The sequence below is a fragment of the Oncorhynchus nerka genome, linkage group LG8 (genome assembly GCF_034236695.1).
Source record: "Oncorhynchus nerka isolate Pitt River linkage group LG8, Oner_Uvic_2.0, whole genome shotgun sequence".
Taxonomy (NCBI): Eukaryota; Metazoa; Chordata; class Actinopteri; order Salmoniformes; family Salmonidae; genus Oncorhynchus; species Oncorhynchus nerka.
This window is the reverse complement of record NC_088403.1, coordinates 40,972,228-40,986,078: the sequence shown is the minus strand read 5'-3', so window position 1 is coordinate 40,986,078 and position 13,851 is coordinate 40,972,228.

Here is a 13,851-nt window from a genome sequence, read left to right as displayed (position 1 = left end):
AGTTACAGGAAAATACTATCAAGAAAAGTCTGAGAATTTTCTATAAAGCAGGGTTGGGCTCAATTCAGAATTGAATCGAGAATGCCACAAATTCAAATAGATTTTTAAAATTGAAATAGTAAACAGGATACATCATTGCAATTCGAATTTGAATTCAGTGAAGTTCAATGAAATTCAAATGCCTCTTCTACAGATGCATGATCTTAATTTGATCACACTGTTGCTGGATAACTTTCCTGCAAAAGCAGGCCATTTCAAACTGGTAGTGTATTTGAGGCTTCTGAAGTTTGTAATTTCCACTTTGAAAGGTCAGACTTGATTTTACCTTATGACAAATGTATCAACCCCTACAAAAATGTCCATTAATTATAATTCACATAATAATTCACATTTCCTGTTGCTGTAGGATTCGTCTCCTGCTGTAGGAAACAAGTTCAAATTAAGATCCTATCTGTAATCTATATTAGGTGTAGTCTATACAAATATACATCTTGTACATGAAACCCTGAACATGTTGTTATACAGTATATATGCATATAAAATATTGTTGAAACAAATGATTTTCAGGACGAACTCTTAAAATGAATGATCAAGGAAAACAAAACCTGTATGCAAATATTCTAAGTTATTATATATTCAATATGGGGAAAATGGCAAGTTGACCCTGATGCCTTCAAAAAAGAACCCAAACAAATAAAATGGTTGGTGGATATATAATTAAGGTTATAAGAGCATATGAACATTGTTTCCAGAGAAAAGTGATATATTCTTTGGTATCTAAAAGTGTCACCCGTCAGATTTAATGAAAATCTCATGCTATATGACTGAGTGGAATTTATTTGAATTGCACTCAATTATATTCAACTTCCTGTCACTTCCTGTTAATTCAACTCAAATTTCAACTCATGAGTTCAATGGGACAGAATTCTAAAATTCTGAATTGAGCCCAACCCTGTACCAAAGGCAAGTATTTCATTACATTGTTAAATGAATGAATTCTTACAGAATGCACATCAACGCAACTATTTTCCTATTGATCAGACTATTCTCTCCGTATGGGTAGATATTGTCTTTCTGCTCTGTCTACTCTCTGGATACAGTCTTAGCATTGTCTGTGCTCTGTCTGCACTCAGGATCAATACACCTATATAGTTGCTTTAGAAAAATCAATTTGTCCTGCCATTACTCTTCATCTAATTGAATAGGCTAAATGAAAGATGGATGGGTTTATACCAGACATGGGTTCAGATTGCATTTGGGTTCTTTCAAATTCTGTAACTGTGCTTGATTGAGTTTACGCTACATAACGGAAACAAATGGAATAGTCCCCCAAAAGTGCAAACACTACCCATCTGGCACTTCATGCAGGCTCAATGAAACGCTAAGCTGATTTAAAGGAAAACCCAGGTTTGGTCAAAATGTGGTTGGCTGTCTTCTTGGTATAATGGCTTCAAATAGAGATTGCAGTGTTCTCTCTCTCTCTCTCTCTCTCTCTCTCTCTCTCTCTCTCTCTCTCTCTCTCTCTCTCTCTCTCTCTCTATCTCTCTCTCCCTCTCTCTCGTATCGGAGTGCATGCTGGGAGTGAGTCGTCAAGCAGGAGTGATTGTGAGAGCGAATGGAATTTCTTTTCACTCTATCGGGTTTTGGTATGTGTATATATTGATTAGTTTAGTTGTTTTAAGGGTATCTTGTTTAACTATCACTAAGCACGAATAGGGGTGGTGGGATCTTTGAGGTTGGTTTTTCGCGAGGGCGCAACCAGCGGGTGGGGCTGGTTGCAATGGCCACTCGCGGAAGTGTAGAGTTTGAAAAACTTAGTCGGAGGCATGGAGTAAAGATTCCTGCTGCGGCCGGGTGTTCAGTGGAAGAATGTAGCTTGGCTGTGGGTGCTATCATTGGGTATGATAGCATCAAATCAGCCTCAAGGATGAATAGTGCTGTAGTGATATTCTTAGATTCAATTGAAAAGGTGAATAAGATAGTTGAGAGGGGTGTTGTGTTGCGGGAGACACAGACGCCGGTATTTCCGCTTATGAATCCGGCGAAGAAAGTTATGCTTTCTAACGTGCCACCATTTGTTAGAGATTAAGTGTTAGAGCGAGAGTTATCTCGCCATGGTCAAATCGTATCTACAATAAAGAAGGTTATTTTTGGATGCAAATCTCCGTTGTTGAAACATGTCGTGTCTCATAGGAGACAAGTGCATATGATTTTAAAAAAGGATGGAGATTAACTGAATTTAGCGTTCAGCTTTAAGATTGATGGATTTGATTATGTCTTCTATGCATCTACTGAATCAATGAAATGCTTTGGCTGTGGAAGAGAGGGGCATTTGGTGCGTAGTTGTCCCGAGAATGAGCGCGCTGAGCCTGGTAGTAGCTCTAGTGCGGGTGCAACTAACGCACCACCGCGAAGGGATGAACATACTAAGGGTGCAGGGGAAGAGAGAAGGTGGGCAGATGTGGTTGGAAAAGTAGGAGAGGAAGGCATTGTGGATACGGGGGCAATTGTGGTAGATCAGAACAAAGAGGGAGGGGAAACAGTAGGTGAGATTGCGACTGCCGTCGCTGAGGTGGTGCTGGAAAATGAAATTGGAAGAAAAAGAAGCGGATGTTTTCAAAATACCGAGGAGTAAAAGGAAGAATTTAAGGGGTGGTGAAGGGTCTAATTCTAAGAGAAAGGTAGAGATTGATTAATCAGTTGAAGATGAACAAGTTGTAGAGATGGTGGAGTATTCTTCTGGGGAGGATAGCGAGAGTGAGATAAATGGGGTAGAAGGGAGGTGGAAGGGAGGTATGGGATCGAGAAGATACGTCAATTTCTGAAGTTGACAAAAGGGAAGAAATATATGCAGGGTTACAATGTAACTGATTTTTTCCCTGAACGTGAATTGTTTATTGAATCAGCAAAGTTTCTGATGTCAAAAATTACAGGGGGAAGTTTGAAAAGCCCTGCAATTGCTAGACTCAAGAAAGTGGTCACGAGAGTGATAAGTGATGTAAATTCTAAAGAAAATGAAAGAGTTCAGTTGCAGTTTTAACTATGTAAAGAGATGTGGTGGCTGTCATAAAAACTCAAAAAGTGGGGGTGTGGTTATCTTGTTCTCAAAAGGGTTTTTGCCTTTGTCATATGAGGTTGAAGAGGTAGTTGAGGGGAGGTTATTAAAAGTTAGAGCAAGGTATGAAAACATCACTATGTGTCTGATAAATGTACATGCCCCAGTGGTGACAGTTGAGAGGGTATGTTTTTTAGAGACATTATCAAATACCATTGAGAAATGTAACAAAGAAGATTATTTATTTATTGCTGGGGATTTTAACTGCACAGTTAGCGATTTAGATAGAAATCACCAAGAACCTCATATAGCCTCAAGGACGTTTTTAAAACGCCTCATTGTAACAAATGAACTGTGTGATATTTGGCGGAGTCAAAATGGAGGAACAAGGCAGTACACCTGGGCGCATGTGAGAGAGAACATCATCTCTATGGCCAGGTTAGATAGGTTTTATGTTTTTGAGCATCAATCTCAGGTCTGTAAATCAAGTGTGATAACCCCAGTGGGATTTTCTGATCATTGTTTAATAACAGAGGTGGTGTTCATTAACGATGTAAAACCCAAAAGCGCATACTGGCATTTTAATATAACTTTATTGAGTGATGCTCACTTCAGGAACTGTTTCTGTTTTCTGGGAGAGGTGGAGGTCTCAAAAGGCCAGTTTTGTATCCCTTCAACAGTGGTGGGATATAGGGAAAATCCAGATTCAACAATTTTGTAATCAATACACGAGGAATGTCACCAAGGATATCACCAGATCAATGAAAGCCCTAGAGATTGAAATAGTGGAACTCATGACGTTGGTTGACACCACAGGAGATCGAGGCCATACTCAGGCCCTCAAGAGGAGAAAAGCTGCATTGGCAGACCTGCTGGGTATCAGAGCACAGGGGGCACTGGTGAGAAGTAACTTTCAGGGAATATCTGAAATGGATGCCTCATCCAAATTTTTCTTTGGTTTAGAGAAAAAGAATGGACAAAGAAAAATTATTCATTGTCTCAAATCAGCTGTTGGACAAGAGCTCACTAGCCCTAGTGAAATTAGAAAGAGGGCAGTAGAGTTCTATGCTGAGCTCTACAAGTGTGAGGACAAAGAAGATAAAACAGTGACACAGCAGTTCTTTGATGGGCTCCCAAAGGTGGCTGCAGAAGCTCAGGTTGAGCTTGAGCAACCATTGTCTTTGCAGGATTTATACACTGCATTACCCTCTTCCTCCTACCCTCTACTTTTTCGAACATTCTGTTAAAAATCGCGCAAAATTTCAGCGCCCTGCTACTCATGCCAGGAATATAGTATATGCATATGATTAGTATGTGTGGATAGAAAACACTCAGACGTTTATAAAACTGGTTAAATCACTGCTGTGGCTTTACCAGAACGGCAGTTTCATCGAAAAGCGCAGGAAAACCTGATCACAGAAAATGGAAATAAATATCCTTGCGCCACTTCCAGCAATTGTTCAAAGTGAACCGAATTACATAAGACCGAGGTTTCAACGCCTACAGCTTCCACACGTTGTCTAGAGTCTTGTCATTTGATTCAGCTTTGATTCTTGGTTGAACCGAATCAAGGGAACCACTTCCCTCCAGTCTCCGCCCAGCTATTTTAGTCTAGCTCTCTCCTGACATTTTTTTCCTGACGACAGCTAAGGATTTTACATCGCCTTCCTGATGAATTTTATCGCTTATTAACGTGTACTAATACCTAAAGTTGCATTACAAAAGTATTTCGAAGTGTTTTGTGAAAGTTTATCGTCGACTTTTTGAATTTTAAAAAATGACGTTACGTTATGAAACGCAGTTTTTTTCCGTTTATCACACAGTCTACATATAACGATATCTAGGCTATATATGGACCGATTTAATCGAAAAAAAGACCCAATAGTGATTATGGGACATAGTGATTATGGGACATAGTGATTATGGGACATCTAGGAGTGCCAACAAAGAAGATGGTCAAAGGTAATGAATGTTTTCTATTTTATTGTGCGGTTTGTGTAGCGCCGAATATGCTAATTATTTTGTTTACGTCCCCTGCGGTTCTTTTGTGGTGTTACATGCTATCAGATAATAGCTTCTCATGCTTTCGCCGAAAAGCATTTTAAAAATCTGACTTGTTGCCTGGATTCACAACGAGTGTAGCTTTAATTCAATACCCTGCATGTGTATTTTAATGAACGTTTGAGTTTTAACTAATACTATTAGCATTTAGCGTAGCGCATTTGCATTTCCAGAGCTCTAAATGGGACGCAAGCGTCTCAGTAGGAGCAAGAGGTTAAAAGGCATGGAAAATGGAAGGGCACCAGGCATTGATGGGCTTCCCGTTGACTTTTTAAAGTCTTTTTGGGCTATGTTGGGAGAGGATTGGTTAGAAGTAGCTAATGATAGTTTAACCGGAGGGTTACTACCAATAAGCTGCAGAAGGGCTGTCCTCACCCTACTGCCCAAAAAGGGTGACCCGAGGGAGGTGAAGAACTGGAGGCCGGTGGCTTTATTGTGCACTGATTATAAGATATTGTCAAAGGCTTTGTCCAACAGGCTGAGGGAGGTGATGGGGCAAATCATACATACGGATCAGTCCTACTGTGTTCCTGGCAGGCAGATAGGGGATAACATTTCTCTGATTCGTGATTTTTTTGGACGTCTCTAGGGCTATTGGGTTGGATGCTGGTCTAATTTCAATTGATCAGGAAAAGGCATTTGACCGAGTTGAACATCAATATTTATGGCACACGTTTGAGGCGTTTGGGTTCAGCTCTGGTTTTATTGCCATGATAAAGGTGATATATGGTGACATTGAAAGTGTATTGAAAGTTAACGGTGGTTTGAGTGCTCCTTTTAAAGTGTGTAGAGGTATTAGGCAGGGATGTTCTTTGTCAGGAATGTTATATGCCATTGCTATAGAGCCACTACTAAATAGCATTAGAAGTCGCATTGCAGGGGTGTGCCTTTCAGAGGATATTCCTCCTATTCGTCTCTCAGCCTATGCTGATGATGTAGTTGTGCTAGTGAAAAATCAAGCGGAGGTGGATAGCTTGAGTCTAATGGTTGATCGTTTTAGGGGAATATCCTCCTCTTAAAACAGTTAATGGCCATGGCTGGGCCCGCCTTAATGGATGGAAGATGGGTGGCAGAACATTTGGGGATGAGGTCGGAAAGGATTGTCGGACAAATGCTGGGGAGCTGCAGGAAGGCTCTGTCAGCGGAAGAATGGGGTATGCTTAGTAGCCACAAGAAGAAGGTACAAGATGAAGACATCTCATTTCCAAGACTAGGGATTACACCAAATATCCCAGAGTCAGAAAGAAAGGCGTTATTGCTGGATTTGAGAGGGTTGGAGGAGGTGGGTTTGGATGAGGTGAATGGGAAGGACTTGTATAGGGGGTGTGTCAAGGTGTTGAATAAAGATAAATTGAAAAATAGAAAAGACACTCCATGGAGGGTAAAATTGGGCATTGATGACAATGTAAAGCCAGCATGGAGAGCACTGTACAAGCCACCGTTACAAAAGGGTACTGGTGATATGCAATGGTGGGTTTTACATGGCATCATTGCAGTTAATGCTTTTGTATCTGTTATTAACTCAGATGTTAGAGATGGATGTCCTTTTTGTAATATAAGAGAAACCATTTTTCACTGTTTTATGGAGTGTGAGAGGATAAAACCTCTATTGGAAATGCTGGAATCTTTGTTTAAAGCTGTAGGGGAGTTTTTCAATAACACTGTTTTTATTTTGGGGTTTCAATATAGTAAACAACAGAAAAGAAAATGTCAAATGTTAAATTTTATTTTGGGACAAGCTAAGATGTCAATTTTTCTGAGTAGGAAACATAAGATAGAAATGGGATATGGGCAGGATGTAAGATGTGTTTTTAAAGGATTAGTGAAAGCAAGAATAAAAGTAGATTTTGAGTTCTTTTCAGCTGTAAAATATCTATTATTTGAGGAGAAGTGGGCCTACGAAGGAGCGCTCTCTCTCTCTCTCTCTCTCTCTCTCTCTCTCTCTCTCTCTCTCTCTCTCTCTCTATGTACTTTGAATTGTGACAATCACAAACATCACAAACCTCAAACCCTACTCCAAAAACACCACCGTGCTATTTTTTACTTCCACCCAGTGCAGTGTGACTCTGATGTGGTGTGTGTCCATGCTAACATGTAAACACTAATGTACTATGACAGGATGTTGACAGTTGGAGCAGCTGTAGGTTAGGCCCTCACACTCTGCCACCCTGCTGTTGCTGTGCACACACACACACACACACACACACACACACACACACACACACACACACACACACACACACACACACACACACACACACACACACACACACACACACACACACACACACACACACACACAGATATGTAGGATCTTAATTTGAGCCAGTTTGCTAATCCTGCAGCAAAAGGAAATTGATGATAGGACTTGTCTAAGCAGGGGCAATATTAATGGATGCCAAGGGAAGCCAGTCTTCCCCCCCCAAAAATAGAAGAAATAAAATAATAATATACACGGAACAAAACTGTAAACGCAACATGTAAAGAGTTGGTCCTATGCTTCATGAGCTAAAATAAAGATCACAGAAATGTTCCATACACAATAAAAGCTTATGTAACTAAAATGTTGTGCACAAATTTGTTTACTTCCCTGTTAGTGAGCATTTTTTCTTTGCCAAGATAATCCACCAACCTCAAGAAGCTGATTAAACAGGATCATTACACAGGTGCACCTTGTGTTGGGGACACTAAAAGGCCACTCTAAAATGTGCAGTTTTGTCACACAACACAATGCCACAGATGTCTCAAGTTTTGAGGGAGCATGCAATTGGCATGCTGACTGCAGCAATGCCCACCAGAGCTGTTGCCAGATAATTGAATGTTAATTTCTCTACCATACGCTGCCTCCAACATAATTTTAGAGAATTTGGCAGTACGTCCAACTGGCCTCACATCCGCAGACCACGTGCAACCACGCCAGCTCAGGACTTCCACATCCAGCTTCTTCATCTCTGGATCATCTGAGACCAGCCACCCAGACAGCTGATGGAACTGTGGGTTTCCACAGGCAACGTTGTGAACGGAGTGCCCCATGGTGCCCCATGGCCGGTGGGTTTATAGTTTGGGCAGGCATAAGCTACAGACAACGAACACAATTGCATTTTATAGATGGCAATTTGAATGCACAGAGATTCCGTGACAAGATTCTGAGGCCCATTGTCATGCCATTCATCCGCCTCCATCACCTCATGTTTCAGCATTATAATTCACGGCCTCATGTCCCAAGGATCTGTACACAAGCTGAAAATATACCAGTTTTTCCATGGCCTGCATACTCACCTGACATGTCACCCATTGAGCATGTTTGGTATGCTCTGGATCTATGTGTACAACAGCATGTTCCAGTTCCTGCCAATATCCAGCCACTTCGCATAGCTATTGAAGAGGAGTGGGACAATGTTCCACAGGCCACAATCAACAGCCTGGTCAACTCTATGCGAAGGAGATGTGTTGTGCTGTAAGAGGCAAATGGTGGTCAAAACAGATACTGATTGGTTTTCTGATCATCGATCCGACCTTTCTTTGAAAAGTATCTGTGACCAACAGATGCATATCTGTATTCCTAGTCACATGAAATCCATAGAGTAGGGCCTAATGAATTTATTTAAATTGACTGATTCCCTTATATGAACTGTAACTCAATAAAATCTTTGAAATTGTTGCATTTATATTTTTGTTCAGTATATCTTTCGTCTCTCTGTGTTTCATAATTTTCCTTGCATTCGCAAGAGGCTGAATGTATCTCACCAGAGAAAGCATCCGAGTGAACGAAACAGAGCACCTCTGTCTCTGTATGTGTAGGCCATGTGTCTGATCCTGTCTGGTCAAAAATAGTATGATATTGTTGCTGCTTGTAGCATTGAATGCAAGGGAAGCCAGTGAGCATTTGTTCTCCCTTGATAAAAAAAGTATACAATAATAACCAATCAGTGCTGAGCTGAGTAAGCTCAACTGTGAATGGTCTTGGTGCACCAAAGAAAATGTCAAGGGAAAAACTTGATTTGTTGCATCTCGTTGTGCTGTTGTCCTCCAGTGACTAGCTAGCTAGCTAAAATTGGCCCTTTCCTAAATGACCCATGGGCGGAGATAGGGATTTGGACTTAATTCTCCGTACTGGCCAATTATTATATAAGGGCGATTCTGATCCATCCATAAATTCATACATTGTGCCTCTATCTTGAGAGGATGGAAGTTCAATACATAGCTAGATGTAGTAGGCTAATGTTAACTAGCTGGCTAATCATTGCCCATGAAAGAAAGTTAGGCTAGTGAGCAAGCATTTTAGCCAGGTAGCCTAGGATAACTAAAAGCATGTACTGTATGACCGAGTCATAGACCGTTTCGACAACATGAAATAGAGGAGGATGGCATTGCCGTTTCTATACAATTAGGGTGAGTCAACATGTTTTTTCTACTTACGCACACAGACACACACACAAACACACACACAACTTTTGCTTATGTTGATTGGACTAAATTGTTTTTGGAATCTTTCGGTTGTCACTGTAGACTAATCATAGGTGATTTGATTATGTTGAAGTTGAAATGGTACTGGAATAGTGGAGGCAGCTCTTTGCGGTAACTCTCCAGTGTTCAAAATCAATAGTTGTTTAGTAGTACAAAAATGTCGGAAACATTAACTTGATTGACCAAGCTGTAGGTCATGTAACTGTTTGTTACATGCAATATGATTTGTGGAATTCACCAGACAGCTGATGCTCTCCAGTTTTGTGATGAAACAAAGCTGTGGTTGTATTTATTCTGCCGTTGTGTCTGCCGTTGTGTCTTCTCATTGTCTCGACCATAGGCGTATATATTTGGGGCGGCAGGTAAACTATTGGTTAGAGCGTTGGGCTAGTAACTGAAAGGTTGCTGGGTCGAATCCCTGAGCTGCCAAGGTAACAATTAAAGCATCCAACAATTAATCTCAGCCAGTTTTAGAGGAATGAATGATCCCATACATTTTTCAAATTAACTGCCAGTATGCCAACATTCCCTTCAAACAATTCAGTCAATCCACAGACATACACTGCCTCAAATCAGTTGATGATAGAACTTAGACACAGTAGCGGTGTGTGGGTAAAATCACTGGGGAAGCCAAGCCAGGAAAAGCCCTTTTACAATATCTGTTGTGAAAATTGCATGGTTTTCTCTAGAGCCAGTTAGTTCATATACCTTGTCCCTGTGATATATATATTTATTTGTTATTTAACCTTCATTTAACTAGGCAAGTCAGTTAAGAACAAAGTCTTATTTACAATGACGGCCTGCCAGGGAACAGTGGGTTAACTGCTTTGTTCAGAGGCAGAACAACAGGACTGTTTTGCTAGCACAGACTGGAATATGTTCCGGGATTCATCCAATGGCATTGAGGAGTATAACACCTCAGTCATCGGCTTCATCAATAAGTGCATTGACGATGTCGTCACCACAGTAACCGTACGTGCATATATCCCAAACAGAAGCCTTGGATTCAAGGCAACGTCCACATTGACCTAAAGGCTAGAGCTGCCACTTTCAAGGAGCGGGACACTAATCCGGATGCTTATAAGAAATCTCGCTTACACCCTCAGACGAACCATTAAACAGGCAAAGCGTCAATACAGGATTAAGATTGAATCCTAATACACCGGCTTTGACGCTCGTCGGATTTGGCAAGGCTTGAAAACTATTATGGACTACAAAGGGAAACCCAGCCGTGAGCTTCCCAGTGAAGCGAGCATACCAGATGAGCTAAATGCATTTTATGCTCGCTTCGAGTGTTAGAGTTTGTTCCTTACGTCCTTCTTTGTCAATCATTGGTTCATTGATGAAATTAGCATTTTACAACATCTTTAATAAAATAATTTGAAAACCTTTATTAATGCAATTGCAGACAGAAGTTGACAAACAGGAACATAGCACGCATGTTTCTGAGTAAGTTCTGCATCAAAAACAAAAGGTCTCCAGTTGTTTTATTAAACCCTAAGTCGCGCCCTGGTGATGTCACTGCCTACGTCATCATCCTCTACTCCTGGGATCAAAACCATGCCTACAAAGCTGTATAAACTGGGCCTTTATTGTTAGCAAAACACTTAGCAGTAAATGTCCCCTCTCCCCAAAGTAGATTTTTTTTGTGGAATGTTTGCCTAGTCTTATCTCCTTCACTCCCTTGCAGAGTTCTGGCTAAGTCACACATTTATAAGAGGGGCCTCTTTATGAGGCATAAATAGAGAGAGAGAACTAAAATACAACTGTAGAATAGTACTAAACTTCTACAATGAATATATACAGTGCCTTGCGAAAGTATTCGGCCCCCTTGAACTTTGCGACCTTTTGCCACATTTCAGGCTTTAAACATAAAGTTATAAAACTGTATTTTTTTGTGAAGAATCAACAACAAGTGGGACACAATCATGATGTGGAACGACATTTATTGGATATTTCAAACTTTTTTAACAAATCAAAAACTGAAAAATTGGGCGTGCAAAATAATTCAGCCCCTTTACTTTCAGTGCAGCAAACTCTCTCCAGAAGTTCAGTGAGGATCTCTGAATGATCCAATGTTGACCTAAATGACTAATGATGATAAATACAATCCACCTGTGTGTAATCAAGTCTCCGTATAAATGCACCTGCACTGTGATAGTCTCAGAGGTCCGTTAAAAGCGCAGAGAGCATCATGAAGAACAAGGAACACACCAGGCAGGTCCGAGATACTGTTGTGAAGAAGTTTAAAGCCGGATTTGGATACAAAAAGATTTCCCAAGCTTTAAACATCCCAAGGAGCACTGTGCAAGCGATAATATTGAAATGGAAGGAGTATCAGACCACTGCAAATCTACCAAGACTTGGCCGTCCCTCTAAACTTTCAGCTCATACAAGGAGAAGACTGATCAGAGATGCAGCCAAGAGGCCCATGATCACTCTGGATGAACTGCAGAGATCTACAGCTGAGGTGGGAGACTCTGTCCATAGGACAACAATCAGTCGTATATTGCACAAATCTGGTCTTTATGGAAGAGTGGCAAGAAGAAGGCCATTTCTTAAAGATATCCATAAACAGTGTTGTTTAAAGTTTGCCACAAGCCACCTGGGAGACACACCAAACATGTGGAAGAAGGTGCTCTGGTCAGATGAAACCAAAATTGAACTTTTTGGCAACAATGCAAAATGTTATGTTTGGCGTAAAAGCAACACAGCTCATCACCCTGAACACACCATCCCCACTGTCAAACATGGTGGTGGCAGCATCATGGTTTGGGCCTGCTTTTCTTCAGCAGGGACAGGGAAGATGGTTAAAATTGATGGAAAATGGATGGAGCCAAATACAGGACCATTCTGGAAGAAAACCGTATGGAGTCTGCAAAGACCTGAGACTGGGACGGAGATTTGTCTTCCAACAAGACAATGATCCAAAACATAAAGCAAAATCTACAATGGAATGGTTCAAAAATAAACATATCCAGGTGTTAGAATGGCCAAGTCAAAGTCCAGACCTGAATCCAATCGAGAATCTGTGGAAAGAACTGAAAACTGCTGTTCACAAATGCTCTCCATCCAACCTCACTGAGCTCGAGCTGTTTTGCAAGGAGGAATGGGAAAAAATTTCAGTCTCTCGATGTGCAAAACTGATAGTGACATACCCCAAGCGATTTACAGCTGTAATCGCAGCAAAACGTGGCGCTACAAAGTATTAACTTAAGGGGGCTGAATAATTTTGCACGCCCAATTTTTCAGTTTTTGATTTGTTAAAAAAGTTTGAAATATCCAATAAATGTCGTTCCACTTCATGATTGTGTCCCACTTGTTGTTGATTCTTCACAAAAAAATACAGTTTTATATCTTTATGTTTGAAGCCTGAAATGTGGCAAAAGGTCGCAAAGTTCAAGGGGGCCGAATACTTTCGCAAGGCACTGTATATTGTTATTCCGTAGTCTAAAAACCTATAATGTAAGGAGGGAGGGGTCTTATAACCCCTCCTCTTCTATTAATAAAACATAAGCATAATCAATTATTCTAATACATCAAACATTCGTACAGCCCCAAATCATTTACATTTACATTTAAGTAATTTAGCAGACGCTCTTATCCAGAGCGACTTACAAATTGGTGCATTCACCTTATGACATCCAGTGGAACAGTAGTGCATCTAAATATTTTAAGGGGGGGGGATGAGAGGAATTACTTTATCCTATCCTAGGTATTCCTTAAAGAGGTGGGGTTTCAGGTGTCTCCGGAAGGTGGTGATTGACTCCGCTGTCCTGGCGTCGTGAGGGAGTTTGTTCCACCATTGGGGGGCCAGAGCAGCGAACAGTTTTGACTGGGCTGAGCGGGAACTGTACTTCCTCAGTGGTAGGGAGGCGAGCAGGCCAGAGGTGGATGAACGCAGTGCCCTTGTTTGGGTGTAGGGCCTGATCAGAGCCTGGAGGTGACAGCTAGGTGAATCCTGACACAAGACAAGCAACACTGAAGCAAGCATCAGAGCACCATCTGTTCCAGGCAACTGTGTGATAACGCTCTTGGTAGCCGATGTGAGCAAGACCTTTAAACAGGTCAACATTCAGAAAGCCGTGGGGCCAAACGGATTACCATGCGTGGACCAACTGGCAAGTGTCTTCATTGACATTTTCAACCTCCCTGACCGAGTTTCAAGCAGACCACCATAGTCTCTGTGCCCAAGGAAGTGAAGGTAACCTGCCTAAATGATTACCGCCCCGTAGCACTCACGTCGGTAGCCATGAAGTGCTTTGAAA